Source organism: Herpailurus yagouaroundi, unplaced genomic scaffold, assembly GCF_014898765.1.
Source record: "Herpailurus yagouaroundi ecotype Mexico unplaced genomic scaffold, PumYag 140, whole genome shotgun sequence".
NCBI lineage: Eukaryota > Metazoa > Chordata > Mammalia > Carnivora > Felidae > Herpailurus > Herpailurus yagouaroundi.
Genome location: NW_024412395.1, coordinates 64222764 through 64233114, shown reverse-complemented (window position 1 = coordinate 64233114; position 10351 = coordinate 64222764). Strand labels below are relative to the sequence as shown.

Genomic DNA, 10351 nt, shown 5'->3' with positions numbered 1-10351 from the left:
TGTTTTTTCAAAAAAAAATATTACTATAAATATTCAACATTCTTTAGCCATAAAGAAAATAAACTTACAACTTCTTGGAACAGTGGTTTGTATTTGAATCATTTTTCTCACCTAATTGGTGGCCCTTATGAACTTTCCATCATAAGAACTTCAACAGGTCAAATTATACTGGGAGGTAAGAGAAGGGTGGGGATTAATTACCAAAAAAACAAAACAAACAAACAAAAAAAAAACACTCAAAGAAATATCCACTTTAGCTCAGATGGGCAGGAAATGCTTCTGGAAGCAACATCACAATGGCTTCCCAAGGAGAACTCCAAGTCCAGTTCAAACTTGTATTGGTTGGTGATGGTAGTACTGGAAAAACTACACTTATGAAATATCATCTGACTGATGAATTGGAGAAGTATGTAGCTAACTTGGGTGTTGAGGCCCATCTCCTTGTGTTCCATTCCAAATGAGGACCTATTGAGTTCAATGTATGGGATACGGCTGGTCAGGAGAAATTTGGTGAGCTGAGAGATGGCTATTACACCTAAGCCCAGTGTGCCATTATAATATATGATGTAACAGCAAGGGTCACTTATAAGAATGTGCATAACTGACATAGAGATCTGGTACAAGTATGTGTAAATATCCCCACTGTGCTGTGTGACAAAGTGAACAGTCAGGACAGTAAAGTTAAGGCCAAATCCATTGACTTCCGCCGAAAGAAGAACCTTCAGTACTATGACATCTCTGCCAAAAGTAACTACAACTTTGAAAAGCCCTTCCTGTGTCTTGCCAGAAAACTATTTGGAGACCCTAACTTGGAGGTTGTCTGGACCCAGCTTTGGCAGCACAGTATGAGCATGATCTAGTGTTGTTCAGACAGCTACTCTCCCAGATGAGGATGATGACCTGTGTGAAAGTGCAGCTGGAGCCCATCATCAGAAATCTAGCTTTACAGGCACTGCCCTGTGATGTCAGCGATACAGCATGCTAGCCACTTTATTACCAAGCTGAACAGAACAGGTGCTTAATCTTTGGGATGCTGATGGAGATGAATGGGTTTCAGAGTGAATGTGGCAGTTTGAAAAGTATCTTCATTTTGGGGGCCTGCATATTTAGCCATTTTGAAATGCAGCCATTTCCTTACTAAGTTTCATATATTAGTCTGCTATAGTCACGTCACAATATCCACTGGTGAAATCTTGTTTGTTACTGTCATTCCCACTACTTTACTTTTAAAATCAGGATAAATTTGTATTTTAAATTAAAATGAAAAAGAAAGAATCACCTTCGTAGGGAATTCCTTTCCTTTTCAATGGTGTGCACCTTCATTTTTTTTTATTAGAGGCATATCCTTTATAAAGTTTTGCTAGATACTAGTATGAACTACATAAAACATAGATACTAGTATTAACTGATCAGGAAGACATTTGGTAGCAAAATGACAGGAACAAACAACCAAAATTAATTGACCAAAACTAGGAATTTTTTGATTCATGTAACTTGAAAGTCTAGGGGTATTTTCAGGCATGTCTGGGTACAGAGAATAAAATGATGACACAGGACTCTCTGGCTTTCACCCTTATGTATTCTACACTGCTGTGCCTTAAATTCTCAACTCCTCTCCACACAATGGAAAGATGGCTGCCTATATATCTCAACTTATGTATCATCCTAACACCGACCCCAGCAGGACAGGACAGGTGGAGAGTGCTTTCTTTCCAACGGTTCCAACAAAAGTCCTAGAATTTAGTCTCCAGGGCTCTGACTGAATCACCTTCTCACACCTGAATTAATCATTGGGATATGATGTTTTGATTGTTCAAGCCTGGGTCACACAGCCACAGGATTTGAATCAATCTCACTCAAAACACAGAGAATACATCTGGGGAAATAATAATTTGCCAGAAGAGGTGAAAATGAATGCTGGGCATGCCAAAAAATGACAGCTGTCCTTCAGTGCGCTTGTTAAGCAGAGAGAGAAGTTTAGGACCTCTTTCCGTTATCTTCCAATTTATCCTTAGAAGTAGCTGTTATGAACTATTTTCTAGTACATGGACAGGAGCACAATCGAATAATGGGTAGAATCACTATGTGGCACTATGCTTTATATAGACAAGGTCGTCTCTCCAAATCCCTGACTCTTTCTGCCCAGGGGACAGAAATAGTAAGTGGCAGATCTGCTTTCAAAGTTGAGGAAGACCCAAATTTCTCAGGATTTGGCATAATATTTCTCTATTCCGTTTCTCTTGTACTACCTTAAATCATAGTGGTGAGAGCTAAGCAAAGGTTTTGACGTTGTAGTGGAGGGGGAATTTGGAAAAAGAGAGAGTAATCTTTTTTATAAACTTACGACTTAAGTTTTTTACACCTAACTAGTTTAAGAAAAAAGAGTGCTCCATGTGATCCAGCCCCATCTTGGTTATACTGCTACCAACTCTCCAACCTCTCCCTTTAATAGGATTTTATTTTCATACCCTTTTCCATTTGACTCTGCCCTGCCTTCCTCTTGGGGTGTAGTGTGCTCCCCTGTCATTCCAACTTGGGGTTTTACTTGGGGTTTAACTATATGATGTGCTCTGACTAGTGCTATGTAAGTTGAATATAATGTGTGCCTCAACTGATTAGAGGCTTTAAACCAGTTTGCGTGGTTTGGCTTGTGCTTTTGTCGTTGTACCATCTGTCATCAAAAGATCTTGCCTGGGTCTCAGAATGAAAGATCCGTGGGGCAGATATGAAGCTGACTTGATGAATGAAGAACAGCCACCCCAGCCACCTCCCAGACCTGTGATGTCTCTCATCATAAATCAGTGGGATAACTGGGCTCTTAGGCAGATTTTCAGGCAAAACTCACTGAAACAACATATTACACAACTGCATAAAACACAATGCCTTGCAGTTTTTTACCAGAGACAACTCTAAGAAAACTGTTATTTTAAAACATTAGAGTCATGACTTACATGGCCTTATGTGGTCAGGGTACTGGTATGGTGTTAAAGGAAAAACATTAAGTCTATAAGCCAAAGTAGGATCAAATTAACTATGGATCTTTATTTGCATATGCCAACAGTTTGAGGGTGGTATATTAATCAATGCAAGGATTTTAATAATGTCCTCTCTCTCTTCATCTTCTTTCATTGCATCATACAGCTGACCTCACACATCTCATACCAAATAGTCTTCCCCGCAAACCCATATACCTCACCCTAATCTAATTCATTTAATCCTATACAAAACTTTTTTTTTTTCAAACAGGATTTCCTTGGAGAACTAAGTGGAAGATTTTAGGTCAAAACAGAATTCTGTCATTGGCAGTGAGAGAAGACTGCCAGATTTTCCTAAATGCTTTCCTTGGGAAGGGCATGGAAAGAAGTGCCTGATCACAGCCAGTATTTGGTCATATTTGCTCTCCCAGTCGTGTTCACGTCAGTTAGGAAATATCACCTTAATTTTAAAAATTTCAAGTTAGGGCTCCTGGGTGGCTCAGTCAGTTAAGCATCTGACTTCGGCTCAAGTCATGATCTCACAGCTTGGGAGTTCGAGTCCCTCATCAGGCTCTTTGCTGTCAGCACAGAGCCTTCTTCAGATCCTCTGTCCCCTCTCTCCCTGCACTCTCCCCACCTACACTATCTTTCTCTCTCAAAAATAAATAAACGTTCAAAAAATACAATACAAAACAAGTTTAAGTTATTATTTTTGTTTGTATGTTCCTGATTTTTTTTTAATTTAATTTTATTTTTTTTTTCAACGTTTATTTATTTTTGGGACAGAGAGAGACAGAGCATGAACAGGGGAGGGGCAGAGAGAGAGGGAGACACAGAATCGGAAACAGGCTCCAGGCTCCGAGCCATCAGCCCAGAGCCCGACGCGGGGCTCGAACTCACAGACCGCAAGATCGTGACTTGGCTGAAGTCGGACGCTTAACCGACTGCACCACCCAGGCGCCCCAAAATTTTAATTACAGAAAGAAATATTTTATATTTTAACAAAGTGAACACCACAAAATTGTAAAAAGTAAATGTTAACAATCTTAATTTCCCTCCTCCAATCTATTTCTGAATATTTTTGAATCAGTGTCCAATGGTGACTGTTCTTTGAAAGGCTTATCTACATAAACATATCACAATTTGCTACTTTTTTATACAATGAACTCTATTATACACTTTCATCTAAGATATGCCCTCTTTCCACATATCATACATGAATGACATCTCGTCATGTAAATAGGCTTAATCAAATGTTCATTAAATCTAATTAAATCTAGTTTACATGAAAACTAACTGCATAATGTGCCATGTTATATTTATCAAAAATTCTTCAACCAATCTCTCTTAATTAATATTTAGTTTATCTCTAGGTTTTTGTTTTGTTTTACCATCACATGGCAAAGCTAAGTCAATGGGTAAGGATGTATAATGTTGCAGGGAAGAGAGACCAATGATTTAATTCAATTATACTATGGTCTTTTATAATATGTGCATATGTGTGTTCTGTTTTGATCTTTGATCTTTTTTTGTTCTTTGCTTTTATTGTTTCTGAACTTCCTGAATGTCCCAACAAACTTCTGGGAACAAATGAATCCATGCTGTCCATCGGCCAGGAATATTGTGCAGAATAGGCAACCACTTTGTGGTACAAATTTAAAGAATGTAGAGAGACTCGATTATCACTTCAGATTCCTCTTAACTTGCTTGCTGATACCTGACATTTATCTTAAAGTAATTGCAGATATCACAGAGAGCTAACACACTAAAGTCTCATTAGACTTTTACATATTATTTTTAATACCTTTGTCAAATCCTGCAAGAGAGTTAAGTTTTTTATGTGGCAAAATGAAACAAATTAAATAGCAATCTTAAAAATATATATATATATATTTATCTGGGGCGTCTGGGTGGCTCAGTCGATTAAGTGACCAACTCTTGAGCTCAGCTCAGGTCATGATCTCATGGGTAGTGAGATGGAGTGCTGCATTGGGCTCCAGGCTGACAGTGCAGAGCCTGTTATGGATATTCTTTCTCCCTCTCTCTCTCTGCCCATCCTCTACTTGTTCTCCCTCCCTCTCTCTCTCTCTCAAAATAAAAAAATAATATTACAAATATTAATCTAATGAGAATTAAAAAATGTATAAAAAAGAAGATTGAATACACTAAAGACAAACTTCATTTAAACTAGAACTTGATGGAAGGAAAGACCTAACCAGATGACTTTGTGTTGAAGATACTTTGGAAATCAGATACAGTTTGACATGTTGTATCAACCAAGGGCCTAAGGAAATTGTGAAATTCGAATCATGTTTTATCCTTCAGCATGATATTAGATGGCAGAATTTCTAAAGCAAAGTAGAGTGTAATTTAATCTTTAAGATGCATTCAAATTTCATGGTTGACCGAGTCAACTTCTGTGGGATTTTTTCCGAGATGCAGGACACTGGGGATTACCACTTTCTTTTCCAAGAGTAATAAGAAAGTAGTGAAATGTAGCAAAAAACAGAATGTCTGAGTTCTGCTAGACCCTAGGTAAATTTCAAAACCACCATTCTCTATCTAGTTGCCCTAAAACAAATCCTAGTAACAAATGTAAAATCGTTCTTTGCATCATAAGGTGCTTAACAAATGTAAGAGGTTACCATTAACTATACTAAGAACATTCCTATTTTTAAAATAAAGTAAAAAACGTTTAAATGTGAAGAATCCCTAATTTTCTGCAAAAGACTAGCTTGGAGAACTCTTTACCTTCTTTTTAAATTTTTTTAATGTTTATTTATTTTGAGAGAGAGAGAGAGAGAGGGAAGGAGGGGCAGAGAGAGAGAGACATACACACATAGAATCTGAAGCAGGCTTCAGGCTCTGAGCTGTCAGAACAGAGCTTGATGCAGGGCTCAGGGCTCAAACTCACTAACTGTGAGATCGTGACCTGAGCCAAAGTCAGATGCTTAACCAGCTGAGCCACCCAGGCACCCCACTCCTTAGCTGTCCTAAACAAAAATATTAGCTTTCCGAATTTTTATATTCTTTATGACTAGGTTTTCCTAGAGCCTGGAAGTGCCATTGCAGAAAGATCTAAGTGAAACTGGCTAAGTAACACTTTCCTTCCACATCCAGTCAGAAAGCCTTATAATTGCTTTTATAATTGTACACTTATCTTTCTGAATTGAGCTTTATTTTTTTCAGAGACATTTCCTTAATCTTAAAAAATGATCTCTTAAACGCACTGGGCACTACTGTGGCAGCTGATACTGTGAAATACACCTGTTTGAAGTAAAGTCGAACATGTGACATGCTCCAGGATTTTATGCCAAATTACTCACCAAAAGTTACAGTAACAATAAGGGAATAAAATGGAACATGATAAAAGAAAGAAAATTAAGAAGATATTTCCTAATGATTCCCATAGGATTATCAAACATCAAGCAAAATTGATACGACTCTATAATTTTACAAGGTATTAACTAAAAGAGGATACTGTAGGGCAACCCAATGGGGTGGAGGCCAGTGATGGTGACGTGGGCAGTGAAAGAATTTACCCAAGATAGAACAAAGGAGATAGAAGTTTATTGAACACACTTCAAGGGAGCAATGGGTAGCAGGACAGCACAGGGGAGGCTATCTGCCAGGAGCCAGTGAGCGGGGGGCTATAGTTAAGGGAGAAGGTGAGGAGGTATGGGAACATATGGAATTTTCCTTTCTTGGTAAGTTGGGGATTATGGATATTTTGAGCTGGGTCACCTAATGGGCCTGTTTGTATTCAGCTAGGGGGCAGGGGGTCACTGTGGGCCCCTCTCATCACTCAGGTTTCCTGAGTTGTTGGCCTAAAAGCAGCCTCTACAGATACATTTGTTATTAAAAGGGTCAATGAGGGGCACCTGGGTGGCGCAGTCGGTTAAGCGTCCGACTTCAGCCAGGTCACGATCTCGCGGTCCGTGAGTTCGAGCCCCGCGTCAGGCTCTGGGCTGATGGCTCAGAGCCTGGAGCCTGTTTCCGATTCTATGTCTCCCTCTCTCTCTGCCCCTCCCCCGTTCATGCTGTGTCTCTCTCTGTCCCAAAAATAAATAAACGTTGAAAAAAAAAAAAAAAAGGGTCAATGACTGATTAACTTACAAAGACCAATTAGTTGTTGGCCTAAAAGCAGCCTCTACAGATACATTTGTTATTAAAAGGGTCAATGACTGATTAACTTACAAAGACCAATTAGAAAGTCATCATTAAATAGAACAGGGTAAATTTTAGAATATTTTTTTAACTGGCATAACTATATTATTGAATGCATTGGAATCAACAGCATTCAGGGACAACAACTTGACCCTTTTATATCACTGCTCATTAAACTACCTCCACCAAATTATTTTTTCTGGCAGTAAAAATCCAGTCTGGTCTAATACCAAGGTTTTCATTTTTCATTTACTTATAAGCTTTCTTACTCTCTCTGCTTGGGCCTGTGTTAGGTTGGGAAATCTTCAGTATAGGAAGGGCCATGATTGAAATGGATTTCCATTGCTTCCCCACTTTGTTCTTCTCACCCTTCTTCCTGATTCATTTTGCTGACTTTTGGGTTAGAGTGAGGGAAAAAAGAGCAACATGAAAGTCAATTAGTGTCTCTGGTCCTTTTATTTTGTCATATGTAAAACAAATCAAGAAAGTTATATTTCATCCCCTGAATAATTATAACTTTTAACTCTTTAGTCTATTTATTTTGAGAGAGAGAGCACTCCAGCAGAGGAAGGGCAGAGAGAGAGAGTGAGAGAGAATTCCAAGCAGGCCCCTCACTGTCAGCATGGAGCCCGATGTGGGGGATTGAACTCACTAACTGTGAGATTATGACCTGAGACGAAATCAAGAGTCAGACGCTTAACCCACTGAGCCACCCAGGCACCCAAACTCTTCCTTCCCTCTTTTATTCAAACAAAAATAAAGATTCCAGAGAAGGAGGAGAAAAGCCAAACACAAATTTCATTTATCTGGCATTTTTTTGTAGGTCCCGGCATGACAGCAGTCTTCAGACTACTGAATGTATGTGTGTCATATATTCTGGCCTTACAGTCTCCTGTCTAGCAAATTGGTTTTAATAAATATTCAGAGATTAGGACTTCACAGATCAGCGGAAATAAATGTGAAATAAGTCACACATAGCTACAACCCCTGTTTCTCGCCCAATGGTTATCACCAAAAATAGCTTACTATATGTATCTGCCAGGTACTATTCTATCTAGTTCACTGTTGTGTGAACAAGAGAGAACAAGATTCCTGACCTCACCAAACTTAAGTTCTAGAGTGGTAACAGACAATAAATAACAAATGTAATAGAGAAAAACAAACAACACAAATCAGGCCAAAGAGGATTCAGCATATGCAGTGGGTGGGGGTAGGGGTTAGTTAACATGTTGTGATTTTAAATAGGGTGGTCAAAGTCTGCCTCTCTGAGAAAGCAGGACCTGAACAAAGACCAGAAGCAGGTGAGGGAGCCAGCAGAAGAAAGAGGGAACATTCTATGCACAACTCCTGCAGTAGGAACTTGTTCGAGGAGGAACAAGAGGGCCTGAATGCTTGCCCTTGCCCCACAGAGATTGCAAGGGAAGTGGTCCGTGCTGTGTTCCTAAAGCTAAAGTGTTAGTGTATCGTAACGTTATCGTAAACGTCTGTCTTTTCACTCATGTGGAATGGAGAAGCAGTTCAGACTTTAAATGAGGTAAATTGGGCAACATGATTTACAATTTTAAAAACTCACTCTGGCTACTGTGTTGAGAAAAGACTGGGTGCGGGGAAGGAACATGAATCAGTGCTGACTAAATTATACTGTGGTTGGTAGCAGGCAACGCTAAGATTTCAGAGCCCTGAAAAGCAAAGAAAAACTAAGGTGTTTGTTTTGGTTTTTTTTTCTCACTAACATCGCATAGCCATTGTGGGTCATCTGTGCCTCTGTTACATGTTGTCTTTTCTATGATCAAACAGTTGCTATCTGGGACAATGCCCGTCTCATGCCAAAGGGAAAAAGAGACCGGCTGGACCAGGACTTGGTTCTTAAAGTTTCTGTGCAAAAGTGTCTTGGGTTACTTCTGCTGACATTTCAATATGTCACAGCAAGTCATGGGGTCAAGTCTGACATCAAAAGACCAGATCTATAATCCTCCCACAGGTAGGGGCAAGTCCTCAAGAAAGGCATGCAAATACTTGGAATAATAATACAATTCTCCAAAATAGGGGAGAGAAAAGAAGGGAGATTTTTTAAAAGGTTATTGCAGAACTCTATGCAAGAGATGATAATGACTAGTTCCATATTAATTGCGTCTCCATCAGTGGAATCTTGAGATTGCCAAAGGTATTAAACTGAAAGGAGCTAGGGAGGTGGCCAAGAAGAGAGGCTCATATAAGAAAAAAAGTGGCAAAGAGGTCTATAATAGGATAAAAGCAAAGATCAAGAAGTAAGTGGAGTGAATTCAGTGAGAGAAAAACTAGTAAAAACACAACACAAATCATAGAGATAGTACAGATATTATTACATCTAAGCATTTAAAAAATATAATTTAGTTTCATGACTACTTCAGGCTGAAATACCTCGGGGGGGGGGGGGAGATCCCAAATAAACTTAAATTCTGGAGAAGAGACTTTGATGACCCAAGTATTACTTTTTGTAAATCTATCTGGCCTTTTATTTCAGATGGAATAGTTTGTTAATAGCATGCCAATTTTCCCTCCTTTATTTAATTTGCTCTGTTATCTTAACTTGACAGCAGGATCTCTCTGTTAAATCAAGTATTTCACTATCCTTTAGTCCACTAGATGTTGTTGAGTATGTGTAAAAAGGTGATAAAATTCAACTGCTAATTCTATTCCTACTGTTCCTACCTCTTTCCTTTGTAGACTCTTTGGACAATAGTGAAACCCAAAGCTTAATGTAATTAGGTCCCTCCTTTCATCATTCCGAATTGCCTTATTCATTTATATTTATTCCTTATATCTACAAAGAAATATGCTAAACGCTAGGAATGCTAATATAAAAAGAACTACCTCTGTGAGATTCTTACAGTGCACAGGTAAAGATGAATGAGATTTGGGGCGCCTGGGTGGCGCAGTCGGTTAAGCGTCCGACTTCAACCAGGTCACGATCTCACAGTCCATGAGTTCGAGCCCCACGTCAGGCTCTGGGCTGATGGCTCAGAGCCTGGAGCCTGTTTCCGATTCTGTGTCTCCCTCTCTCTCTGCCCCTCGCCTGTTCATGCTCTGTCTCTCTCTGTCCCAAAAATAAATAAACGTTGAAAAAAAAAATTAAAAAAAATAAAAAAAAATAAAGATGAATGAGATTTAAGGTAAATGTTATTTTGGAGGAATATGCGATATACAAAGATAACAGACAAAGGAGAATC

At 39.0% G+C, this 10351-nt stretch overlaps 1 pseudogene; it reads left to right on the top strand.

Annotated features, from left to right (window-relative positions):
- Positions 1-256: 256 nt before the first annotated feature.
- Positions 257-963, top strand: LOC121030347 (GTP-binding nuclear protein Ran-like; annotated as a pseudogene).
- The last annotated feature ends 9388 nt before the right edge of the window (positions 964-10351 follow it).